Source organism: Rhea americana, unplaced genomic scaffold, assembly GCF_003343005.1.
Source record: "Rhea americana isolate MKP2758 unplaced genomic scaffold, rheAme1 scaffold_19, whole genome shotgun sequence".
NCBI classification, from domain to species: Eukaryota; Metazoa; Chordata; class Aves; order Rheiformes; family Rheidae; genus Rhea; species Rhea americana.
Genome location: NW_028186038.1, coordinates 1,405,539 through 1,431,831, shown reverse-complemented (window position 1 = coordinate 1,431,831; position 26,293 = coordinate 1,405,539).

The following is a 26,293-nucleotide window of genomic DNA, read 5'->3' as shown; positions in this document are numbered from 1 at the left end:
ATTAGCATGCATGCTTTAACTTCACTTCTTTTTCATGTTTGGCTGTTAAGGAAAAAATATCAGATTTTGATATGAACATCTGTTTCATGTTTTTCTTAAATGTGAGCTTAGTATAAAAATTAACCCCTGCATTTTCAGTTTCAGCAGACTTCTAGCTCTTCAGCATGCATTAGGGAGCTTTGTCTTCCTAGTACTGTTAGAGACTCACCTCAGTCTAAATACATTTTTGCTCTAGAAATAACTAACTAGTCCATACTGGATGCATTCAAATATTTAATGAAGATATTTTTAATAGTAATCATTATCAATTATCAGGTTTTTTTACTTAGGCACTCCAATACTAGTAATTCTGTTTTTAAATTCATGCAACCTCTTGCAACTTGGATCTCAAGAAAATGTAGGGAAATGATAGTCATACTTGTTCTTCCCAGAAATGTGCTTTAGTTACTAACAGGSAAGCAGATGTTTAGCAGTGCTGAAACACTCTAAACAACCCAGGTCTGAGCTTGATTTAGTGGAGAGATTTCTTTCACCCTCATCTGAGGTCCATTAGATGCTATTTTTTWAAAAACTTTTCAACTTAACTTTGTCTTTTTAAACTAACCAGAGTGAAGGCAATTTTGTTTTCTGGTACACTGGCTAAAGGCAGTGACAATTAGCAAAACTTCCAAAATGTGGAATTTCCTTTCAGTGTGGATAAGGATGGAAAATGCCAGAGGATTTTCTGAGTAACCCAATTCGTGAGCCAACACAGTTGGACCTTTTGACACTTCCTGCTTCAGGCTGGCTCAGCAATACCACATAAGTGACATTTGTTTTGGACAGTTTGGCAACTCCTGTTCGTAGTTAAAAGGGAAATATACAGTGGGGGAAGAACAGAACTGATTTTTTAAAAAATTACATTTTAAGCTCTTCAGAATATTTTATCTTGACCTAGGGGAATTTCATTTCAGATGACATTCATTGCTCACCAGCTGGCCATCTATGATCCAAGTAAGATTCTACATGAACTTTTGGAAACGGTAAGTGTTTTATTTTATCACTATATGAAGAAACCATTCTTTCACCATAGTGAGAAAGATCTGCATACATTTGAACTGAGAATTGAGAACTGCAGCAATAACGTCTTTCAAAGTCAACCAAACATATTTGTTACCTTTCCCTTCAAATGTATATAGGTGATATACAGTTAGTTTTTAATACCTGTTTGTGTGTTTTAAGTGAAGAGCACTAACACTGTATTTCTGAGGCCATCAGTGACATCCAGTGGCCAACTAGATTAAGCTATGAAAAATAGTTGCAGTCATCAGAAATAAGCAGAAAAATAATAAATTCCAGAACTCATTTTTAGAAAAAAAGTGTTTTACCAATGGGACACATAGTATAAATTTGAAGTAGCAGTGAACAAGAACTAAATGTTTGTTGTTCCATCAGGCCACTAGATAATGAATTAGCAAGTCTTCAAGCATTATAACATGTGGATGGAATCTGTGCTCACGTATACTATTGACAAGGGGGAGGAGCATCAATGAAATTGAGAATTACTTCATATTTAGACTGATACAGATGGAGGAGGAACTGCCTCTTTTTTACAGTATTTTAAATTTCTTTAAATATGTAAATAGTATGCATATAACTGGTGAATAAAAGCCAAAACCAAACTCCTGGTTTCATAAACTTACTTATTTGAAGTGCACTAAATAGCCTTTAAATTAAAAGATAATGGACGTCTACTAAACTTTCTTGATTTTTTGTGAAGGACAGCCTGACATACAGGGCAGACAGCCATAGTAAATATGCCATCTACTCATGGTAGGCAGAAATTTTTCATCATCTCTTGATATAAGCACATTTCCACTTCCTCTGCTAGTCATTCCACAGTAGCCAGGAGCCATTTAAATGTTAGCCTTTGTGCACCTGGCTGCAAGTGAGCAATAGTGTGGGTCTGAAAAGTATACATATAAATATTTATACATAATTATATATTTCATATATGTATGTATATATAAGCATATAAATATATCTGTGGGCATATATTTCACCTCAAGCACTTGTCCCAAAACAGCATTTAATGGGTCTGTTGAAGATGCCATTATGAATATAGCACTGAGACTCAAATCATGAGAGCCGCCTTTATTTTTTCGGAGTGAGACCAGCAGTTTCATAGAAAAGAGAAAAAAGGCAAGGCTTGTGGAACATCTACAAATGAAACAGAAAACATGTTGTAGATCTTTTCTCTGGTAATTCTCTCTGCAAGCCATTCAGAAACTGTCAATTTTATGTGTGAGGCATCAATACTGTCAAGCAGCACTACAATAAAAAGCTGTATGGTTGATATTGGCATTACAAACATTTCTCTGTGTTCCCCTATATGATTTCACTTTTATGTATCATGTGAAGATATTTTAATGATGTTTCTCCACTTTAATATGCAAACATCATTTTTAAGAGGTAGAAAATTAAAGTCCAAGGTGAGTATCTAAACACGTTGAGGAAATATATTAGCTACTTCATTTATGTGGTTATTTAAGTAATCTCATAAGAGAATTAATATAGCTAAGCCAACAGTGTTTATTCAGATAGGATATTTGAGCTCTCAAGATCCTCAACATACCATCAGTTGATTGTGTGGGGCTTTTGACACGTGTTTTCTTTGTATTAAGCCGACAATATACAATTTAAAAATCCTACGCAAGCTTTTGAAAGTATCTTCCAGTAGGTAGTGTCGTGAGATTCTTATGCCTGTTGCATGTGTCTGAAGTCTTCTCTCCACACACTGAGCTGTTCAGCAATAACTATTACATGTAAATGTTCTGCCAGCATCTCTAAGAGGCTGCAGCCATGAGATCATCTTTAAGTTCTGAATCTAGACAAGAAAAGGAAGGACCCAGCTGATACTGTATACCTAATTGAGAAGCCTTGAGCTCCAGGCCTTTGCAAGTGTCTACCAATGTCATTGCTGGGATATGCTGTTTATAACAATGCAAAGTATTTGCACAGCTGGATCAGAATCTATGCAAAAAACACCCCCCGACACTGGTCCATTTGGAAGCCACTTTGGCACAAAYGTCTAAAAAAAGAAGAAATGCTGAGAAAAGTACATCTGTTTTGTGGTGTGTCTATGTCTAGAAAAAGTTTATCCTCTGTTGAGGGACTGGCAACATCCAGGGAAGCATCTAAGCAGAAACTACAGAAAACAGTGGTATGTATTCTCCACAAAGTTTCCAGATACAGGAAAGGCCAGGCAGAAGTTTCTCCTGAGAGGACTCAGCTGTGAGTACACATCTCTGCCTTTCATGGCTTCTCCATTAAGCATGGAGGGTTTGCTAATTTGTGCAGAGAAACTGAGTACATTAGTATTGTGGAAATATTGCTTTCAAAAGGCCCTGTCACACTTCTAATGATAGTTCAGGTCTGCTGAGCTCTTTCTTGATGTTGCTGAGCCCATTTCATTAGTTTTTCCTGGCTCCACAGACAGCTGATCACAGCACTGTCAGCATTGTGTTTCTGCTTAAGGTTTGTCTCAGTTTTGGTCTAGGTTAAAGCAATTATGGAATTAATTACTGACTGTACAGCTGTTCTCCCTTGGACTCTGCCAAAAGTCAACTTAGCATACAGCCTTCCCTGCACAGAATGCTAGTGACACAAAGCAAATCTAGTGTGCTCAGTGTAGTGTGGAAATAGCAATTCCCACCATATACCCAAACCTGCGGATTACAAACAAGCGCCTTGCCAAGAAAGCTGCCTTGCATCTGGCGTGCCTGTCAGCTCTGCAGCCTTCCGGCAGGTGCTCCGAGCATGCCTCTGGAGTCTGTAACACACCATTTGAAAAGAATATATAAAAGTCAAAGATTCAGATTGGTTTGCCCTTTAAAAGCATTTTTCTGCCTGTTTAGACTATCTAATCCTCTAATCATTTATTTTAATACTGAACCTGCCTCATCAGTTCTAGCGGAATTATTTTTCAAGCTCATCATTGGTGCTGTGCATTTCAGCATGCWGCTATGTACTTATGTTTGGTCCATTTCCTTTATGTTCCCAGACACTTTTTCTCCCACAAACTGCAACTAAAATTGCCAAAATACAATATATAGCGCTCTGTGAAATTATGGGTAATTTTTTAGACACTTGAACCATCATATTCACTTCGGTTCAGTTCTCCATAAAATATGCATGTGATAAGCATGTAAAAATACAGCTTATCTGTGATTTAACAAATGAACCTCTGGGATTAAAGCATCCTCTTTAAATTACCCTCTCAAGCGAACACACCCCAATTTTATGCAGACAGGAATGCGTTTTACAGGCATCAGACCCAGAGCAGCTCTGACCTTGGGCCCTAGCTATCATTAAACCTTTTTAGATCATCTCTTTTAAAAAGTGAGAGCGTTCCCTGCTCTCAGTGAATTGGGGTCAGTCAGCCTGTTCAAGCTGATCCATGGTGTGTTGCCCTCCACCTACTTCCCTACAGCCTCCCCAACCACAGTCCTGCAAAAACATCTCCCRTGAGCTTCAGAAGGTAGATTATAGCTGTAAAGGATCTTTCTTAAAAGATCACAGATAATCGAGTCTCGTAGTCATCCTTTACGCAGAGATGAAGTACCAGACTCCTCATTACCTCAGCTGGGGTAAACACAAACACTTTTAAAAGCCTGGCCCATGGTCATACAACCAGACACTGGTTAAAAGAGAATAAAACAGGGAAATAACCCATTTCTTCAGGTTTTTATATCCATTTGGGGGAGGGGGGTGGCAATATTTCCTTAGTGCTTCAAGTTTTTTTTTTTTTCCTTTTTTTTTGCCTTAGGCTTCTCTGGGAACTTAAAGCTTCCACCATAAAGCACTTCCTTCCTCTCCTCAGCCTCCGGGGGCTGCGGCAGCTGCTGGTTTTGGGGGTTGGACCGCTGGGCACCCTTCGAGCCTCCGCGCAGCCRCGATGATGGCGGCGGCGGCAGCGCCCCGGAATGTTCTGGAACGTAGTGGTGTCGCCTCAGGCCGCCCAGGCCCGCCTGGGGGGCGGAGCCCGGCCCGGCCCCGCCCCAGCACTGCCGGGCACCGCCCTGCATGCGCGCCCAGGCAGCTACTGCCTGTTTGGCCCCGGGGGCTATCACGGTGCTGGGGCAGTTATAAAGTAACAAAGTGAATTTAAATGCTTAAGTCTTCATTCCGAGGTGACCCCGGGGTTTATAGCCTCCGGTGGCGCCCCGAGGAGCCAACCCTGTAGTGCTTCAGATTATTTATTCGGGAGCTGTTCGCACCCGCGGGTGTGCGGCCTAGGCAGCCGGCCCGGTCTGTCGCGGGCTGGGAAGGAAACGAGCCGCTCTGCCTTCCTAGCGGCCGTTCGAGCGGTTGTCGCCAAGGGCTCTCCCCGATCTCCAACTCGATAGTCCCCGCAGGAGCTGAGCATAAAAGCATGCCTAGCCTTCCCGTGCGCTGAGTGCTAGTATCACTGTTCGTACAGGGAGCGCTGGAAGCCTATGGGGATGACGAGCCAGGCTCCCAAAGTTTAGTGCTAATTCTCCATTGTTATGCTCATAATTTACAATTCACTGGATTGCATAAATCACCTGATCAAGGAACAGAAACAATGTCTCCTCCTTTAAGAAGCTAACCACATTGAGACTTCTGACATTTGAATAGTGAACCCTTACAATAAATCACTGGGATACTATTCAAAGAGCACAACAATGATGTTTTTTAAGAAACTGGCAAATGATTTTGAACAAATAGGCTGGATAAATTTAAAAAATGTGTGAACAAAAAGAAAAATAACATTATTAATCATAGTTTATGTTTGCACTCTTTCCTTTTGCAAAAAACAACATAGCTTAGCTGTTTGCACTCTGACAGTCCTCATGATAGCTTTACTCAACAGGTAGCAGAAATAGGGGTTTTTTTTAATTCTTTTCTATTGATTATTTTCATCTGGAAGAACTATAGGGATAGAAGTGGTAATAGAGTTTATTTTTTGGAACAATATATTATTTGTTTTCTAGAGTGTGTTGTATTCTCATTCTCCCTTGTAAGCAAAGTCTGAATTGGCCCTGTGATACCTGTGAAATTGTGCTTCCATGTATAATTTCTTACACTGCTTCTAGCTTTCACTAATTTTCAAAAAGTTGTCCAGTGGCTCCCTGCCAATTTGGAAATCTCTATAAATGCAAAGCAACTCTCTGAGGATCATTTTGGAAGTACAGATACTTTTGGTTTCAGTAATAGACAAAGCAGAATCTAAAAAACATTTTGTGATATTTATTTATACAGCACGAATGGGCAAAACACTCTGTATCATGCTGATAAAGTTTTAATTCCCAGACTGCAGCTTAGAAATTCAGACCCTTTTCCCCCTCCTACTGTGAAGCCTGGCTGTTCCAGAAGCAGAGAGAAGCAAATGAGATTTTACTAAAATGGTATGAAAATTATCAATAACCAAGAGATCAAATTTCACCCTCTGGTATATATAAATCTGAAATGACCTCAGCAGTTTCAGCTGAGTCACTTCCAGTTTACACTAACATATCTGATACTGGAATTTTGCTTCTCTATGCTATTAATCAGCTGCTTTTTTAACTGTTCTCATCATTTCATGCTTAGAGCTGGGACTACATGCCTCCACATGCTGCATCATACCTGCAGTTCGAGCACACTTTAGCTGTAGTCCAGTATAACATAATAAGCATTTAAATAAGCATGTACTCAAGCCTAAATTACTGGACTAATGCTCATTGACTCAAGCAGTTCAGATTACCATTGAGGTCTTTAGGTGCTAGCACCTATTTCACTGTGTTAGTTGTACAGGACTGGACAACCAGCCAACCCTGATGGGGTTTGGTTTAGTTTGATTTAGTTTTTTGCATCTGGAGAATGACAAAACTTGCAAAAAATAGAACAGGGTAGGCAATTTGCAAGCAAACCWTGACAATAATGGAAATGAGGATATGTTTAGGACTGAATTTTAGGCTGCTCCAAACAAGCAAGATGTAACTTTTTATTTGAGGGGGTCAGAAAAGTGTTTTATTCCAGCTGAAGAGTTCAGAGTAGGTGTGGGGGATGGGGAGGCTTTGAGTCTGTTTTCAAGTTAAAAAAAAATCTTGACATTCTAGAAATGCAGCATTTCCACAATTTTTAATCAAGTTCCCTTTTTGAGCGAAATAATTTGTGGACAGCTTTTCTAGACCAATATAGTTGGTTTTTTTGGAGGGGAAGAGGGGATTGTCAGAAGACTTTATCCACCTGTGCTGTAAATGGCACTTTTACAAAGAACTGCTGTTTACTGCAGAGCAGTGGAAGCTCATCTAAGTGTTTTTCCCTGCCAGTGCAAGAGCGATATCGGATACTACCATGGTCTGGATGGAAACCATCATAGAATCAGCAGTCTGAATTCACTTGGCCACAGAACAACTGCAAGGTAGCTGGCTAAAGCCTCCCAACCTAGCCATACCTTTCACAGAATCACACCATGGTTGAGGTTGGAAGGAATCTCTGGAGATCATCTAGCCCAACCCTTTTGCTCAGATAGGATCACCTAGAGCATGTTGACCAGGAATGTGTCCAAATGGCTTTTGAGTATCTCCAAAGAAGGAGACTTCATCACGTTTCTGGGCAACCGGTCTTCGATTCTAAAAGACAATGTCATATACTCTGGGCTTAAATCAAAAATAGCCAAGTTAAAGAGGAGAGCAAATAAATAGCAGTAGTTTCAATGAAAACAGGAAGGATTTAGATATTTAGGACTATTACATTGCTTTCAGTGATTTAGATGATTAAGAAACTCTAATCCATAAAGACTCTTGAATTGAAATATAGAGGTAGGGATTTGTTTGCTTATTTATCTAAGATCCTTGAAACCACTTCTTTCTCACTATTATTTTACATTTAAAAAATCTCTCCTCTGATGTATATTGATTTAGTGAGTGTTTTGCATGACAACTTCGRTTTGCATAAAGGAAGATCTCATCCAATATTTTTTTTCCTAAGAAAGCTATTCTGAGAAGGTATGTACAACAAATATACTAAATGTACAGTGCTTCTTCTTCCTCAGATTATATACTGTCAAATCAAGAGACATACAGAAAGAGTTTATTCTACTGCAATAAAAATATTCATTTAGCACATCACACATTCTCAGAATCACAGAATGGTTGAGGTTGAAAGGGACCTCTGGAGATCATTTATTGCAACCCCCCTGCTCAAGCAGGGTCACCTAAAGCACGTTGCACAGGATCACATCCAGTTTGTTTTGAGTATTTCTAAAAAAAAGGAGACTCCACAACCTCTCTGGGCATCCTATTCCAGTGCTCTGTCACCCTCACAGTAAAGAAATATTTTCCTCGTATTCTGACGGAACTTCCTGTGTTTCAGTTTGTGCCCGTTGCCTCTTGTCCTGTCGCATGGCACTACTGAAGAGATCGGCCCCACCCACTTGACACCCTCCTTCAGATACTTACATATATTGAGAAGCTCCCTTCTCAGTCTTCTCTTCTCCAGGCTAAACAGGCCCAGCTCTCACAGCCATTCTTCATAGGGCAGATGCTTCAGTCCTCTAATCATCTTTGTAGCCCTGCACTGGACTCTCTCCATTAGCTCCATGTCTCTCTTGTCTTGGGGAGCCCAGACACAGTACTTGAGATGAGGCCTCCCCAGGGCTGACTAGAGGGGCAGGATCACCTCCCTCGACCTGCAGGCAACGCACTTCCTAAGGCACCCCAAGATAGCATTGACCTTTTGTGGCTTCAAGGGTGTATTGCTAGCATATTGCTAGCTCATGGTCAACTTGTCCACCAGAACTCCTAGATCCTTCTTTGCAGAACTGCCTTCCAACAGGTCAACCCCCCAACCTGTACTGGTGCAGCGGGTTAGTCCTCTCTAGGTGCAGGACCCTGCACTTACCTTTGCTGAACTTTGTGAGGTTCCTTTCTGCCCAACTCTCCAGCCTGTTGAGGTCTCTCTAAATGGCAGCACAGCGTTCTCGTGYATCAGCCACCCCTCTCAGTTTGGTATCATCAGCAAACTTGCTGAGGAGGTGCTTTGTCCCTTCATCCATATTACTGATGAATGCATTGAACAAGACTGGACCCAGTACAGACCCCTGGGGACACCACTAGCTACAGGCCTCTGACTAGATTCTGAGCCACTGATCACAACCCTCTGAGCGCTGCCATTCAGCCAATGTTGATATTAACATGTTAACATGTTAATATGTTAACATGTTAGTGCTATTACCAGGAACAGGAATCAATTCAGATTAGTGAAGATAAAATTGTAACAGACTTAGAAGTAAGATATGTTTTTTCTTCTATTTTTTTCTATTGGTGCTATATTTATTAGCATCTTGGAAAGCTCCTATGGAATTTAGATGAAGCGTTTGACTGAGGTCTTTTAAGTAGGCTTTGCCCCAACTCAGGATCTGAGTTAGCTCAGAACAATGACATGAGCAGCTAGGAAAAATGTCCACAGATAACCAAGACCATATCTCTGTCAAGCACCCAACTAAACTACATAATGGATGTCCTGTTGCAGCTTGTATCCCACTGGCTCCAGGGGAAATGGTTTCAATTAATCAAGAGTTCTAGAGGAAGGTAACATTTACTTGAAATGTTTCTCATTCACAAAGAGAAGATCTGAAATCACAGATAAACACAGATGTTCCTTCCATTGCCATTCTACAGTAAGTGATGTCTTAAGACTAGGTTATAAGTTCTGAACATAAGTCCTGACATGGGCCTTGCAATTAAGTTATCTTTCTGCACAGTTAAAAACTGAGATACCTTTCCAGGAATGCATGTTCTGTATTTTTAACTTTTCTCATAGTATCAATTAAGAATATGTTAACAAATCTTACTTATTTTAGTTATTTTAGGTAGATTAATTAAAATTTGTTAACTATCACATAAGGATGACTTTTAATTGCAGTTCAATTTGCCTGATGAATCATGGTATTGAGAAGGAAAGACATACGAAGCTTGCATGACTAATGTATAATCCTAGAACTCTGTTAAGTTTCTAACTCCTTTAATAGGTATAGCTACTCTAGAAAATGATGACACATATCTCCAAGAGATACAGCAAATAATACATTGTTAAGTAAATTCAAATTAACTGGTAGGATAAAATCACCAGATTGTTGACTACGAGAAGTGCCTAAACCTTATATTGCCTAGCTCAGAAGTGGGGAAAATCTGTTCAGCTGAATTTACTCTCAAATGCATCACCACTTAGGAACTAAAGCAGGACTAACTAGAGAAAAAAGGTGGGAACAGAGTTCCCAATGTTGTAATGCTACTACAGAGTGAGAATTTGAGCCTCTTCTCCCTGTTCTATTGAAAATCATAAGCCACCCAATTAGATTTGTCAACTGACCTCAGTGATTCTTAGCTTCTTTGCACTCCAAAATGATTGCACAGACACTGATTAGAATAAAACAAATATCAGTTGTGCTTCCTGCAGCATGCCAACTACCAGATGTACTTTAGAAGACAAGTAATTATAACATTCCAAGATTATTAGATTAGATTAGCAACAGTACAGCTGCAACATAAAGTAGGCACAAATTTAATTACCATGTTAATTTTCTCTTGGTATGAGAAATACAGACTACACTCCTATATATTTGCTTTACACATTAAACCTTGCTAATACTACTGTAAAAATGAATAAAGCACTTTTAAAAAATGAAAACTCCATTGTATTTGCTAAAAGTATTATGCTGAAACATTCAGTGAGTATTATGTAGCTCTGGCATCTTAAAAATGCAAAAATGAACTTTCATCTTTTTTAGTGGACATAAAGCTGTTAAGCACTAGGGAAAATACAGCTATCTTTGGCCAAACTATGCCCTGTCTTATATCAAAACTTTCGAATTTTTGAATAATTTGCTCCAGTTAAAACAGGAAATAATTCTGTAAAAAGTCTTGGGATTTCCTTCTCCCCCTTTGACAATCAGCACTAATTGTGAAAGAGACTCTAGTGAAAGAAAAGAAAAAATCAATATGATATTCTAACTGAAAATGCTTGAATTGGGCCCAATCCCCAGAAATTACTGAAAGTTCTGCTTAAACAGGAAAATATAAGCCAGAATCAGTTAGCCAGTGAGAGTTACGTGATTTCTGTTATACACACTGTAACGCAGAAAACCTGCAGCCCTTAGTTTCATGTGATCAAAAAAAAAAAAAAAAAAAAAGTATGAGAAAAAGTGTCTATGCAGGATTTGCTGTCTCTAATATGTAGATGTCATGTTACGGTCATACAGAAGGAAAAACTTCCATACTTGAATATTTTCCCAAGAGCTAGGTGATGGTCCTAGTAGTATTCACTAAGTACCGATAAAGAAATTGTAGTACCCTGRTTGGGCTGTAAGAGCACTAACTCGCTTCTCTTTGAAGGAGCTCATTACACTAGTGCTTGAGAAAAGTCCATCTGAAAGGTCAGAAAGTAGAAATTTGCTGGTGGTGACAGTGGTGAGCGTGGGGTGGTCTCTGACCCTCCAATGTCCAGCCTACACCAAGGAGGCATGCTGGCTTACTGAGCGTGATACAGGTCTACCTGCAGAGCTGAGATGATTAACTCTGCTGTGCTGCATGGAAAGGGGACAACCTGGGAGGAGACCAGAAAACACCATGGCTAGCAGCCATGCTCAGAGAGGTGCCTTATCAACTAGTTAGGAGTCACAGCCCCATTTGGACATCAGAAAATTGTAAYGTTCTTTCTTTTGGAAGAAAGCATTGCACTAGCCTGTTTTTAGTTCTTTTCTTCTTCCTCTTCTTTCTCATCTTCTTCGGAAATTAATTTTCATGCCTCCTATTCAGTTTATCGTTGCCTTAGATGATAGCAACTGCCACATTCCATCTGGGAATATCTGCTATAACTGGTATTGGTTTACTTAGCAGCAAAAAGAACTGTGCAATATGAGCCTTCAGAAAACAAATTCTACCCTCAGTTGTTCACAGACAAGTCCCATTGAACCTGGGGCATAATTTCACCCTATAAATTGTTTTTATCAGCAACATAATGTTTCTCTATAAACTGATCTGGATTGCTAGAGTGAATATAAAGTGCTATTTCTGAACAGTAAAGCTATTTTCCTCCCAGAAGTAGAATATGCTTCTATTTTTGGCAAGGAACTCACTCTCTACCCTGGGATAGCCTGAGTGAGTAAAAGGAACAAACCACTATGAACTGAATACTTAAAAAAGAAAGAAAGAAATCTCTCCTCCTGCTTGTGAACAGAAGATTGGTTCATTTGTGCATTCTGTGTAAAACTCCCAACAAAGTCCTTTGTGTCATCGACATAAAAAGAATCTTTTGCACAGGCAAGAGATTAGGATGGCCAGCGGGAATCCRTGCCACCAGAAATTCAAATCAGAATGGGTAAGTTCATGGGAAGTTGGGATTTTAAAGGGATTGTCCTAATGATGCCAAAAAAGCAACAGTAACAACAGCCAACTCCACGGGCCCATTCAAATTCCCGTTTTTCTTTCAGTAAAGGTATAGTGAGAGAATGGTGTCCAGGGAGCTATTTTCACTTACCTTTAATGGTGCTAGACAAGTGTGAACCATTAAGGTGATACCAGGGTAAGCAAGCCAAGCATTTGGCTCAAGATCCCAACTGTAGCCTCTCTCTCGCTCCCCTTTGTATTAGCAAATTCTTAGAGATCAGTGCTGGTATTAAACATGCTGAAAGGATGTAACGGAGGCAGCTGAAAAGTATGGTCTCACATAGCACAATTAATGCATCAATCTTTCTTACATCATTCTCTTATCTTGGCTCTTAGAGTTGTAGTCAACTCCAGAAATTATAAATGAATATTGGAGCCAGCGATCAGGAATACCGCAGCCGGGGCTCGCGCGCACTGCAGCTGCACTCCCCTCCTGCGCCTGCAATTGTGAGGCCACATTGGGTGCACAGTCGGGCTCCGGAGTCCCCTCCAGGCCTGAGCTGCAGATTCAAAAGACCTTTGAATTAACCTTTTCACTAGAAAAGAGATTGTGGCCCTATAGAAAAGTGTGAATTCAGGGCAAAGCCTTTCTGCAGGATTAGTCTATTAGAAGCAAAAGGAGAAAGCTTTTTTGTTGTTCAAGAAAATATAAGTGATTACAGGATTTAAAGAAAAAAAWTGTCTGTACTGGGTGATATCAAAGCTGAAACAATGCACTCTTATATTCTGTCTAAGTTCTCGTACTGCCCTTATCACTGTAATATCTGACTGCCTTCCAGAAGCATGAGCTAAAAGAGATATTATATAACAGCTGTCCTGTGTGGTCCATTCTTCCATCTTCTCTCAAGAGAAAAGGTGTGTGTGCAATGTAGATCTATTTTGCTAAAGGGGTTTTATTTTATTTTTGGGGCGGGGAGGTGATAAGATTTTATATCAGAGGAAGAAAAGTCAAGGAATTCCCCATCAAATATTTTTTGAGTCCATTCCATTTCCTTCCCTTTTCTGGTTTCTACAATTATTTATCTCATCAATAGCCRAAGTGCTCCCACAAGCTATTCTCACCAACAGTAGAAAACTAAAAGACTACAGATTCCAACTTCCAAAGCTCTCCTCATCACCTTGGAAACAAAGAACTTTTTAATACTTTTGTGTATGTTATTCATAAACATGTGCTTATGCACACTAGGATTTTTTTTTAATGATAAATTATTGGGGAGGTATTTCCAGTCTAGTGATGAATTCAAATCATTTTAAAGGAGAACTTTCAGAAGGATGGAATATGAAATTTGTTCTCCACATAATATCTCAAAGATGGTAGAYAGAAAGTGTAAGCACCTCTGTTTTAATTCAGTATACAACTTTAAATAAAGCTAGCAGTTTTTACAGGCCCTGTAGTAACTAAAGATGAAATTCTTTTCAAATCATGCAGTTTGTATGGCATACAGTTTAATGCACACCTTGTCATGAGACTTTCAGATAGATTCTGATCTTTGTTTAGAAACCATCTGGCCAAAGGAAAATGGCYAACTGTTTCATCTCTTTTTTAAATTTTTTTTTCACTCCATCCCAAAAATATGTTTTGAAATCAGCATTCCGTTTTTCATCCCATTTGTCAAATGTGATAAAGGATTTAAATATCCAGTGCATGTTCATTACATAGAACAAGGTTTGCATAATCACTTGCTTGTAGCAGTAAAATCCTATATCCCTCCCCTTTACAGATGGTGCAGTAATTATAATATAACTCACTGAATATAACATAGGGTGTGGAAAAGATACGTGAAGTCTGCACACGTGATAGCCCACCCTTCTACAGAATTTCAAATGTAACCATTTTTTTGGTTGTATGGTCACATTAAAATTCCCCTTTTGCAACACTTTATGCAAAAACCAAACACCTGGATTCAGAGTTTCCTAAAGGAGTCATCTGCAAATAGGTACTTTCTGCCAAAGTGTCATGAAGATTTATGTGCTTACATTCATGGATTAAATTGAGGACAGGTGGGAGAACATTCAAGTATGAGAAGAAATGATAGCAAATTTATGCGTAAAAAAATGAGGAAGAATAGTTATTATAATTTCTGGTGGTTTAGGTAAAACAGAAGTAGATTTTTTAAAAGGGAAGGTACCATGCCTGAAAAGCAATCCTTCAGCAGTCAAATAATTATCTRTAAGATAGTATGTCCTTAAAATGAAAATAGAGGCATTCTGGAATTCAAAACATACTGTATCATATATAACCACAAATCTAATGTAGCTTGGATGCCATGTGGTACATCAGAACAGATGTTTGCAGACAAGAGGACTTTCAGTGGCTCAAATCGCAGTCAGCATGGTGCATGCAAACAATGAAATACTACAGTCTGCTTTAGTTATATGGGATAGGATAATTTCCTCTTTTTCACCCATCCCCCTTTCCCTTCTTGTCAATCAATCCCTAGTAGAAAACAGTCCCACACATCTCGCCCATCTCTGCTTGCACACTAGGAGGCTGGTGTTCCCATCATGCCGTGAAGGGAGGACAGGCACAGGTAGATGGGGCTTCAGCTCCTGTTCTTGCCTCTCAGGACTCAGGTGGAGAGTGTTGATGGCCTGGGCTGTGCTTCACMGCTATGACACCTCCTCCCACTTCAATCCAGCAACAGCAGCTATAGCTAGAGCAACTCTAGAGCTGTCCTGCTAGTGGTGATGCAAATGGGACGGTTGGGACCTCCTGAGAAATGGTGACCTGTTAGGATCCTTGCAGGAAGCCCACGACCAGCTGAGCACTAATTGCTAAATGCTGGTGCAACACTTTACGTCAGTGCGAGAGGAAATCCAAACCAAGAAAGCTGAACTGAAAGAAAGGAAGACACTGAGTTGTATGTGTACGCTTGTTTTTAAAACTCATTCACATTTCAAACACCTTTTCAACACCTAACCACTCTGAAAATATGATCACTCCATGGCTGGCTTGCTAGAAATGGATGCTGGACTCTGACAAATGACTGCTTCTCTGGATTTACAGGGTGGCTGGATTTTGCATTAAAAGTACTACTGTGTCCAGACTCTATACACATTTGAATTAAATTTTATGCTGAAGAAAATATAAAATACCACAATAGTCAGCTGAGCCAGGTGTACTGTTAGCCTCTGTAAAATGCTTTCAACTCTGTTATCAACATTCATAGTTAACATACTTTGTAATTCAAATTGCTCAGTGCACACTAAATTCTTTTTAGATTAAAACTAAGATTATTCCAATATATGCACCAGAAGTTTGCTGTGCATACACTATTACTCCTTTAAAACAATGGTGCAATTAATACCAATGTATTCCCAACTGTTAAATCACAAAAAGATGATTATACTGAGGCAAATTAAATCTGAAGCATATTTACAGCCTTTCCCTCCTCCTGCCACCATAGGAAATTACTGTAGATGTAGACATTTCAGTCTTCCTCAGAAGTATTATGTTATGCAAAAAATTTAATTAAATAAATATATAGTTAGGAACAGTCATGAAGGTTAAGGGACATCTGCAAAGAGAAAACTATCATTCCAGACTCTTTGTCTAAGTTTATTTAGTAGAGGAACTAGAGAAAATTTTAGATCGGGTTGTAAGGTGCTAATGGTCTGACTAGATAAATGTTAGCTTCCAAAGTCTGGATGCCAGAAGAAACTGTAACATAGTGAAGAGCTGATACAAAATTCCACTAGCCAAGAAAAACATGTCATTCTGCACACAAATTAGGGCATAAAGTATTATATCTCAGTATAACATTGATGTAGTATTCTATTTCATTTTCTAGCTTTCAGAACAGCTCAAGATTATTGCTCTATAGTAATCCTCCCATACATACATTTATTTTAAAAGTTCTTAAGTGGAAACGATAAACCTGTGCCTCATAAGCTAAAATTTATTTTTTTATTCAGTGTTGCTTATTAGATTCAGTGTTGCTCAACTCCTCAGAAATTTAAAGCTTCAATATTTTTCTCCCTAAATTTATTTTTCCTATATCACACAAGCATAAAGGTTTTTCAACACAGACGAATTTCATGAATTCTGAGCTACTGAAATTAATCTTCTTATCAGAACAAAATTAAATGATTTCTGTAGGGACAATGACTTCAGGATAAGGCCTTTCTTATTGTAATACCTTGGCAAGCAGAATGGGTTGAATTAGGCTAGCATTAACTACCATTAACAACAACCAGTTCAGTGAGTACATCTCAGTTAATTTAGCTGTATGCACCAGGTCCTAGTCCACACACAGCAGAATTTTTTACTGTTCCAATTTTCTCTGCAAAAATAATTTGATCCCTGCACCATACCCTCACTCAGTAATACTTCAGTTCTCAACTTCTCCTTAGACAAAAGGGTAGCACTAGCCCGGTTGGATTTGTATGTYGTTTCTGAATTTTGAAAGCAGGATTGCTTTTAAAGCTATGTCTAGTCAATTCATCCTACTAGATACTACTGAAACTTCTAGGAATTGATTATTCTTCAGACAACACAGTATGCTTCCTGTCTAAGGATCACCAGTTTAACACAACCTCTGGAAACATTTAAATTAAGTTAGACTAATATGTTATAGCTACACTGTTTGCAAACTCTTTGAAAAGTGGCAGATTCAAAGCATTCCCCCTTCTCAACAGAGTATTATGTTTTTTGWTTGTTTGTTTGTTTTTTTATCTATTTACACTTTGGGGTCAAACTTTGCCCTCATTTTCACCTGAACAATCACACTGAAACCAGTGGAAATAGGCAAATGAAAAAGAAAGCAAATGTAAAGGAACGTCATTTTTCCTTTTTCTCAAAGATAAGATTTCCCATAGCAGTGCCCTCTGAGAAACGATTCATTTTAGACAAAATTAGTGTCAGTGGTAATGCTGTTGATTTTTAGCAATTGTGTTACACCAGGGATAGATTTAATCCCACTGTTCTTTGTTGTTCTCCTTAATAAGCCACATTATGTCACCCAGTCTGCATGCAAAAGTTACTGTTACTTAATTACTTTGCTTTTATAAGAAAAACTACCAGATTCAGTTGCGTATATGTGGCCACCAGTAAATGTGGCCAAATCAAAGTTATGCACTCCAACCCAAATATTTTTTACYTTGTTACTGCACATATAATTGGATGCAGTTTATAGTTGTATACAGAATTTCTATGATAAAAYTCCATTAATCACAAATTCATCAATGCAGCAAAAATACAACCAAGCAAATGTGGTATAATGTTACAAACCTAARACATGTTTTTTTAGGATGGAAAGAGGCCAGGATCCCCATCTTCATCTATCCCCTAATGTTACATAAATGACTAAGTCATCATATCAGTGGTTTTCACATGGAAATATAAACACCACTGAAATTCCATACTGTATAAATGGCTGTGACTCTAGAGTGCTTAAAATTACCAGCAGTACCATAAGAGGAGTGTACACAACATCCATTCAAGGATGAGAAGAGCCAASGTCTGGCACTGTGGCCCAGGAGACAGGGCATTAATTGACATTCAGAGTTCTGTTCCTGGATGCGTTATCAGCTTCCTCTGTGCCCTAACACACAGGTCACTTCATATCTCAGGCTTCCCACTTCCCTCCAGCTCCTAAAGTGTTTCTCTTTTACACTTTTTCAATCTGGTTAMTTCACCCTAAGGGGCTCAGACCTAGTATGCATCTGTACAGCTCCCAGGAGAATAGGGTCTCAAACATTATTTGGCTTCTAAAGCACTATTCTAGCACTGACTAAAAATAACCTTTCACGGAGGACAGTGTGGTCCCAGCTTCATTCTCTCCTGCATCACTGAAGAGCTGAAGTCAGTGGAGTTGCTCCTAATATGTTGTAGCATCCAGGTGAAAAAAAATTTTGCTCCTTTCATACTTTCGCACCTAAAATAAAGCCAGGCTATATTCTGACTTCTAATTCTGTTCTAAAGTCTAATTATAGTCTCTGAATCAGCAAAGAGTCACAGCTTAAGCTTTTCCTAACAACTTCGGTGTCTCAAGAAGACAATTCACAGACAATAGGTGGTTTTGAAATCTAATAGGGAATGACATGCCTCTGATTTTGAAGCAGAATTCCATTCTATACTGATGGCCCTGTTGGCTCAAAGTATCATATTTACATTCTAGTTTTTAATGGTTTGCAGTTAAGAATCAGAAAAGCTGTTCTGTAGGTGGTCTAAATTATATCCTGTGTGCATGCTGCATGCTGAGAAGAGTTTGCTGATCTAACAGATGATAAAAGACTAAGCAATCATCCACTGTAAGTCCAAATCTTTACCCTGGCAAACATCACATTGATTTTCACAGGATTTTTCCCTGAATAATGACTGTAGAATTTGGCCCATTTTGAACACACCAACGATTAACATTCCAGCATCAGGAACCTTCTCCTTTCTGTCTATTTGAAAGCTGATTCCCATTACTGCAATAACCAAAAATCTTAGCATGTTCTAGTCTTTTTTAGCCTCAGATTTCTCTGTGATGAAGCATTTTCTCCTTTTAATAGGCAGATAATAGGTTTTTTAGATCTATTTGGTTACCTAAAAATGTAGATGGATGCCTTGTGGGATTTTCAGAAGACTCTGCCTGCCTGTCTCTCACTAAAACAAATGAAAATTCGCTCCTAAATGTCCTCAATGAGTCATACCAAAGTGACTGATGTAAAAAAATACATTAGGCATCTCTGACAAAGCAGGAGATTTATTCTGCAACCCRTATGTCAAGCCAGTATTCAGGTCCCTGCACTTGACTTCTGCTAAGACTATCTTCCTCCTTTCATTTTCTGTTGTTCAGAAAAAGCATCCTTTAACATAGGACCTGGTCTCTGAATCTGCTCCTAGCCCAGTAAGAAGGTCTTATCCTGACTGAGGCTGGGAATGCTTGAATTAATTAAAATTCATGAAATTAATCGATGGCAAAAAAATGGAAATTATAGTGACACTGGTGGAAAGCTGCCACATTCCRTTTTCATTTTTAATTTCAGAATTGAAATATAGAGATGCTCACAAAGGGGCTTTTTTATATCTGAGGGATGGATAAAATTTAAACAACAAATGACCTGTAACAATCATCTCCTAAAACTTTGCATTGAAAACTTGCACCTTTGTGATAAAAAAGGCAGAAAAGGTGATATAAAAACTTCTGAAGCTATGTTCCATACATATGAGCTAAGCAACTCAGACTGTAAGATAGTCACTTTGTGCTTGCATATCTAACACCATTTATCTGTAATTTTTGAGGATATGCTCTGCAAGGCTTAGCAGCTTTTCCGCTGTTTGTATTGGGTTACTAATGGCTATATCTACAGTGGCAAGTAAGCAGTGCAATTGTGCTAGAGCTGTAGAATAAAGCAGCTGATGCTGAGAACCCAAAATCATCACTGTGTGCATTAGCGGGGCTGGTCCAGTGGCCTGAACCCAGCCATGGCAGAGGCACACAAGGTGCATTTCTGGAGCACACCTTCCAGGAACACATTCTCTGAAAATACAGTTAACTGGGGGGAACAATTGGGAGATTTACCTCAAAAGCTCAGGCTTGATCCAAAGTAAAATGAGAAGCCATGTAAGGAAAAGATTAAAATGATTAACTTGAGGCAATCACAGGGAAAACAGACCCTTTTTATGTTACTTTTTCATAATCCTGAAATAATCCCTGGAAGAAGGTGAATTTCAGTTTCCTTCAACACCTACTAATATGTCTGAGACACATTTGGTAACCTTTATTCCTCTTTCTAGTATCCTGTAGGCCTTTGGGGGAGAGATTTTTGTAGCTATTTCTCTAGTTGAATGTAGTTMTACTTACAGCCATGAGTTAGTAAAACTTTGAAAGGCCCCACAGTGTCTCAGCTCTCCATCAGGCTTAGACACACACAGGTTAAATAATATTTTAGCAGATATGGTTCTCTCTTGCTTCCACTCTTTATTCAATTGCCTGCCTACAGATCCAGTAAACAGTGAGAGAACAGAAATATCTGGACTACCTCTTCATTCTCAATAAAAGGCTAATATGCTTGTGCATAACCAAAGGAGGACAGGGGGAGAAATAATCCAGGCAAGTCCAGAGCTGCTGCCAACTCTTGACAGTGCAGGAAGAGGAGCATGCTGGCAAGTCCCGGAGCACGTACTCTGCTGCAGAGGTTGTACCTGAGGGATGAGCAGGCAAGACTTCCTACTTCCAGAAGCAACCATCGCGTCCTCATCTTCTCTCTTCACATGCCCTTGGCAGTGACAAATGCAGCTCTTCACAGTTCTGCTCCCTGCTACCCCCCATTCTTTGCCTTTGACCTCCCAGTTTAGGTAATGCAGCCTTTCTGTGCCCTGGAATGAACCGTGAGCTATTGAAATGTCAGACATGCTTTTTGGTGGGTGCAAACACTGATGTTTTGTCTGCTACTCCTTCTAGCTTGAGTTCATTTGTCTTGGTGTTTCTCACAGATGGTTACAATAAAACTGCAAATGGTTTCCCTGCTAAAAAAAAAGAAAAAAGAAAAAAGAAAAAAAAAAGAAAAAGAAAAAAAGAAACACTCTCCCTTTTTGGTTTCTTAAGTGAAACTTAAATATCTTAGTTAGGAAGTACACTTAGGATTTTATGTTAAACTATTCAGTAAAGTACTTTTAGCTTCATTCACCTGGTTTTTGAAACAAATTCAAATCTCTTTGGAATGGAAATGTTCCCTTTGCAATCCAAGAAAGAGGAGGAATCTTTTTTACAGAGCCTTAGGCAGAAAAGGCTATGTGTAATAAATAATAACACTAATATTTTCAACACTCTTCTTGGTCTTTGCATTAATCATCACTTATGCATAAAAAGTAGCAGACTTTCTAATCTACTTATAAATTGTTTTGCATATTTGCTCATGTTTATAGCYTTTTTTTTTTCATCTAGCTCACTAGATCATGATGGGATAATTTTAGAAAGCCTGCAGCTAGATTCTCTCCTACTTGCACTGACTCCCTGCTCTGAACAGCAGGATGTCTATTCCATGGTAATATAAGAAAAATAAGAACAAGTTTTCACTGCAAGAGTTCCTCTCTTAGTTCAGTCAGACTTTCTGGGAGGAGAGATGAAAATGGGTTTTGAAATACAAAAGAATGTTATAGCTGATTTTTCTCCAGGGTTTGTCATAGCCCATTAGCAGCTATCTAGAAGTATCAGTGTCATAACGCRTTGGCAATGCACTCATCTATCTATCATATGAATGTCTATTCATGTAAACTTACAACTTGGCTCGACCAACTATGCAGAAATATTGTCTAACAGGAAAGAAATGCTTTTAGACTTTCATGTGACAAATATCAGTAAAAAAAAAAATCATATGCTTTACAGAGGCTGRTACCTATGTTGGCGTACTTTAGACGGAAACGGTCATCGTCATAGGTGGTTTYACTACATCTGCACCTTTTATAGTCTAGATATCTTTCACCTTCATTAAAATCCCTTGCTATACATGGAATTCATGGCCACAGTGCTCATTGCAGTTCAGATGTAAAATACASGTCCTTACTTTGCCTAATAACATCACATTTTTTCCCCTTGTATTCGATTAGGCCTATTTTATTATAGAAATCTGTATATTCAGTTCTTGTAAGGGATTACTGTAAAATATTCCTATAAATAATTGTTCGCTTTAAGGATAAAGTGAGTTAGAATTTGCTTCCAAAGCATTTTCATCAATGTACTGTCAGCTTACTGCTGATACCTTTTAATTACATGCAGCTTTTTTTCTGGAGATTTATCCGTAAATCTCTTGATAATCCCAGCAAAATCTTGATGTCAAATAATGAGCCATTTACCTTACAGTGCAATTATATCAGGCAAAGAAAAGGATCTAAATGATTCCTTTTTTTTTCAGCTTAGCAATATAAAATTGTTAAATGGGAATACAGTTTAGGAAATACCAATCCACAAAGGAGAAAATTTAGTAAAAGAGACTGGGTTACATGTCTTCCTCTGACCACTGAAAAGAAAAAAAAAATCGACTGCAACTCTTTGGGATGCAATTTCATCTTTTAGGAGTTTTATTCAGACTCCCAAATGAACATGTATTCTTAAGCTTTTGTCTCCAAATGAGAAAATAAGACCAGCTATGCTTACTGCAGTTCAACAGAAACATAGAGAAGCAAAAGAATTATCATCTAAGCTGCTCCTGAATTTCAAATAAAATTTATATGTGAAGTAGCATCGCTATTTGAAATATAATTGCAGCTGCAAATATTCCAGGGTTGCTCAGTGAAATTTAATAAATAAATAAAAAAATTGGGTGTGAACATGTAGTGGATCTGGGCATTCGGCAAAGTGCCATCTATTTAAGACCTACGGAGGTTTTGTGCACATTTTTCTGATTGAATACTATTCTCACAGTCAGTCAGAATGCAGTGCAAGTTGCCAGAAATCATTCATCAGACCCTTGCAGAAAAGCCTGTCAGCTAGGGCTATAGGACTAGAGCCAGGCTGTCAAGTTTTGGGCTTGCAGCCAGTCTGTCATGGTTTGAGGCTGGTAGCCAAGCAGTAACTTTGATGTTTAAGGGGTTAGCCAACTGGTATGTGAGGGTGGCCTATCAGCTCAGAAATAATATACCGCACTCAAAGGTCATGAGTTCTGAAACTAATCTGGCTGTTATAATATTTCTAATAAAAACTGAGGTAGACATTTTATATTGTAAAAAGTGTTCAAATTATTTCAGTATTTGTTTTGATTAAAACTTCCATTACACGTGCTTTTCATTATGCAACTCAATTAGTATATAAAAGATTTTCTGTTTAAAATGTTCAAATGAGCATAATTGTTCAATTTGGAAAGATTACAATGCTTTTATTTAATTAACACTGCAATAAATACTTCATTTTGTAATGAACCCCATACTTTTGGGCCATTAACCATTCAATAAATTTACAGTATGGAAGGTTCTTTATAGGGAAGAAGATAAATAAAGCTATTTAAATGAATGCGCAACAGCTATGATGCTAAGCAGCAAATTATAGCTTTTTGCTTCCCATCCACTGGAGTTGTACCTCAATTACAAACATATGGCAATGTAATAAACACTATACATTTCAATTACTATTTTGAACATAAGTTACACAACACTCTTTCAAATTTGCTATGTAGAAATGCAGTTTACGTTCATGGCATCTTACACAGAAAAATAATATGAAATAAATTCTCATCTGCCTTTCCCCTTCCTCTTCTCGCAACCCATTCACAGCTTATTTGGTTCTGCAAACTCTTGTTGGAATTCTTGAGTTTAGGTCTAGATCATTTGTTTTTTAATGAGAATAAAAGGAATCAAAAATCCTAAGCTATTCAATAGCTTATTTTTTACCATARTGATACGGTGAAGAAAAATCCTCTGGTAGTACTGTAGCACACTGCTCAGTAATAAATGAAATAAATGAGAATACGGGCTCTAACAAAATGATAGGAATATAGTCCTAGCATTACCTCTGCAGCCAGATAATGTATTAAACTCCTTCTTTCTGACAACTGCAACATGCACATCTAAACCTATAAATCAGAAAGAGGCTTGACATGAAAAAGTAGTTCTTTCTGGTGGTGGAAGTACTGCTCCGACTCGACCGGAAAGCCACATCATCCCTGAGCGCCCACAAGCTGGSCAGTCCGACCCCCACGAGACTGACCGCAGTGTGGTAAATGCCTTCTAGTCCCAGCAGGATCGGCAGGAGCTGGGTGCTCTCAGCGCTGGCGGAAACTGTTAGCGGCATTTCGCGTTAGCGCAGGCTGCCTAGGARCTGCCCCCGGGGCTGCACTGCCAGGCCTACGTGACTGGCTGTTTTGCCCTTCTACGATGTAGGTGTCATGTAAAAGCTGCTCACCTCTATCAGTATTTTGTGTCATCATGTGATTATATGCAAGGAAGTAAAATAGAGGGGGACAARACTATTAGGGATTTACAGTGCTGCTCAACCAAAAAGCTCATCAAATGCTAATTTGCCAAAAACAGCAACATAACCAGTAAAAACAGCTAGTTTGTGAACTTCCCTGGAAAAAAGATCTTCTTTATAAAACTATCATTTAGGACTATGGATTCATCCAAGCATTCAAGAAACAAAATATTGTATTGTTTTATTAGCTGGCCCATGCTTTATCTAATCCATATGATACAACCCAGAATCTTTAAATGAAAACAAAAACTTAAAAAGAAAATACTTTGGAAATGTATTAGACTTTTTGTTTCACCCTTCTAAAAACAGCAGCCTCTTACACTGTCCACTGGAGTCCCCTCAGCTGTTACACTGTGTTTTACAATAATTACAAAATGAAAATGAGCCACACAATCATGTATTTAGGTATTCCCTATGAACTGTAACCACTGAACAAACTATTTAGAAAACATTGGTGTATGCCTACTGTTACTTAAACTGAAGGATTTTCTTTCCTATTCTGAAAATAACATATAAACAGCATAGAAATTAAAAAATGTATAATAATGTAGATTAAAAAAAGTACAAATGTAAAGAACTAGTGTTGAAACTTGACTTTTAGAAAGTTTTTTTAAGAGCATTTAAAATTCCTAAGTATACCTGAAAACATGTAAACAGTTATTTTTTTCATGAAGTCTGGCCACTTGTTTCTGCATGTTTTCTGGAAAGAGAAAAAAGGTAGACTCCTGTTGTGTGAAAATAAATTGTGCAGTTTGTGAGACYTTTATTAAAGACAGTAAATTTTTTAAAGCTAGCAGTGAGATACATAAATGTTTAACACAAGTGTCTCTTTCTTATGAAAGCTTTGAATAAGGATATACCTGTTTTAAACTGTAGATTTACAGGAGCAAAAGGAGCAAAATATTTTGAAATATCAACTGTATATTCTAGCCAATTAAAGTGTTAAAATCAGATTAAAAAACTCAACAATGGCTTATCCTGTACAAGTTCATTAGCTCCTAACACTTGCAAATCTAGTGAACTAGAATGTGGGCTCTCCAGGCRTACTCCTCTATGTATTTCAGTGATTCTGGTCCCAGAATAATACACTTATTCAATATAGGTAGGAAAAGACTATGTCCATTGAAGTCTAATTTAAGGGCTTGATTAATCAGTACACTTAAGCAGATGCTATATTCCCTGGAACTTAAACTTAAGGCTACACAGTAGTTTAAATCCATTTCCTCTGCAGCAGTAAATCAAAGGTTCAGTCTGATATCGAGTTTTCATTCTAATTTCAAGCTACAGTAATTGCTCTTTTCTTGCCTAACTGCATGATTTAGGATCAGCTGGATGGATAAATAATACTAGTTTCTTTCGCGGTTATCTGATATTACCAAAGTCCAAACAACAAAGTCAAGTATCCCCCCCAAAATTGCATCCTCTCTAGTTTAATGCTGCTACGCTGTCTCAGAGGTCACCTCCAGACTCACCACTTAGGCCTCTCCTCTAGAGCCCAGGTACCAAGGGAATATGACATCCCTACCTTTCATCTATATATCAAACGAGAATGAAAAATCAGCCATRCTAGTCTACAGTGCAAGTTATTAATTTCCTGCACTCCACTGTCCTGGCAAAAAGTGCTTCCTGTTTAACAAAAATAGGTTGATTTTGCTTTGAAACATGTCTTTTTTTTTCTTTACCACTCTTATTCTGGTCCTGCAAAACTCTTCATCCTTCTATTTTTATGGTAATGTAAGCTCTAAAAGTAATAATTAGATTCTTTCCCATGTTGTCTTCCCTAACAGCATCTTATGAAAATCGTTGGAATGATCATTCAATGTATTATAAACTAAATATTCTCTTTTATGTAACATTTCTATTGCAGTATCATAGGATAAAGTGGGAATATGTTGATGAATGCTAATTTTGGGTCAGCCATCTCAAAACTGCAATTGAAAGGGCTGGGGGTTTGTGGGCTTTGTG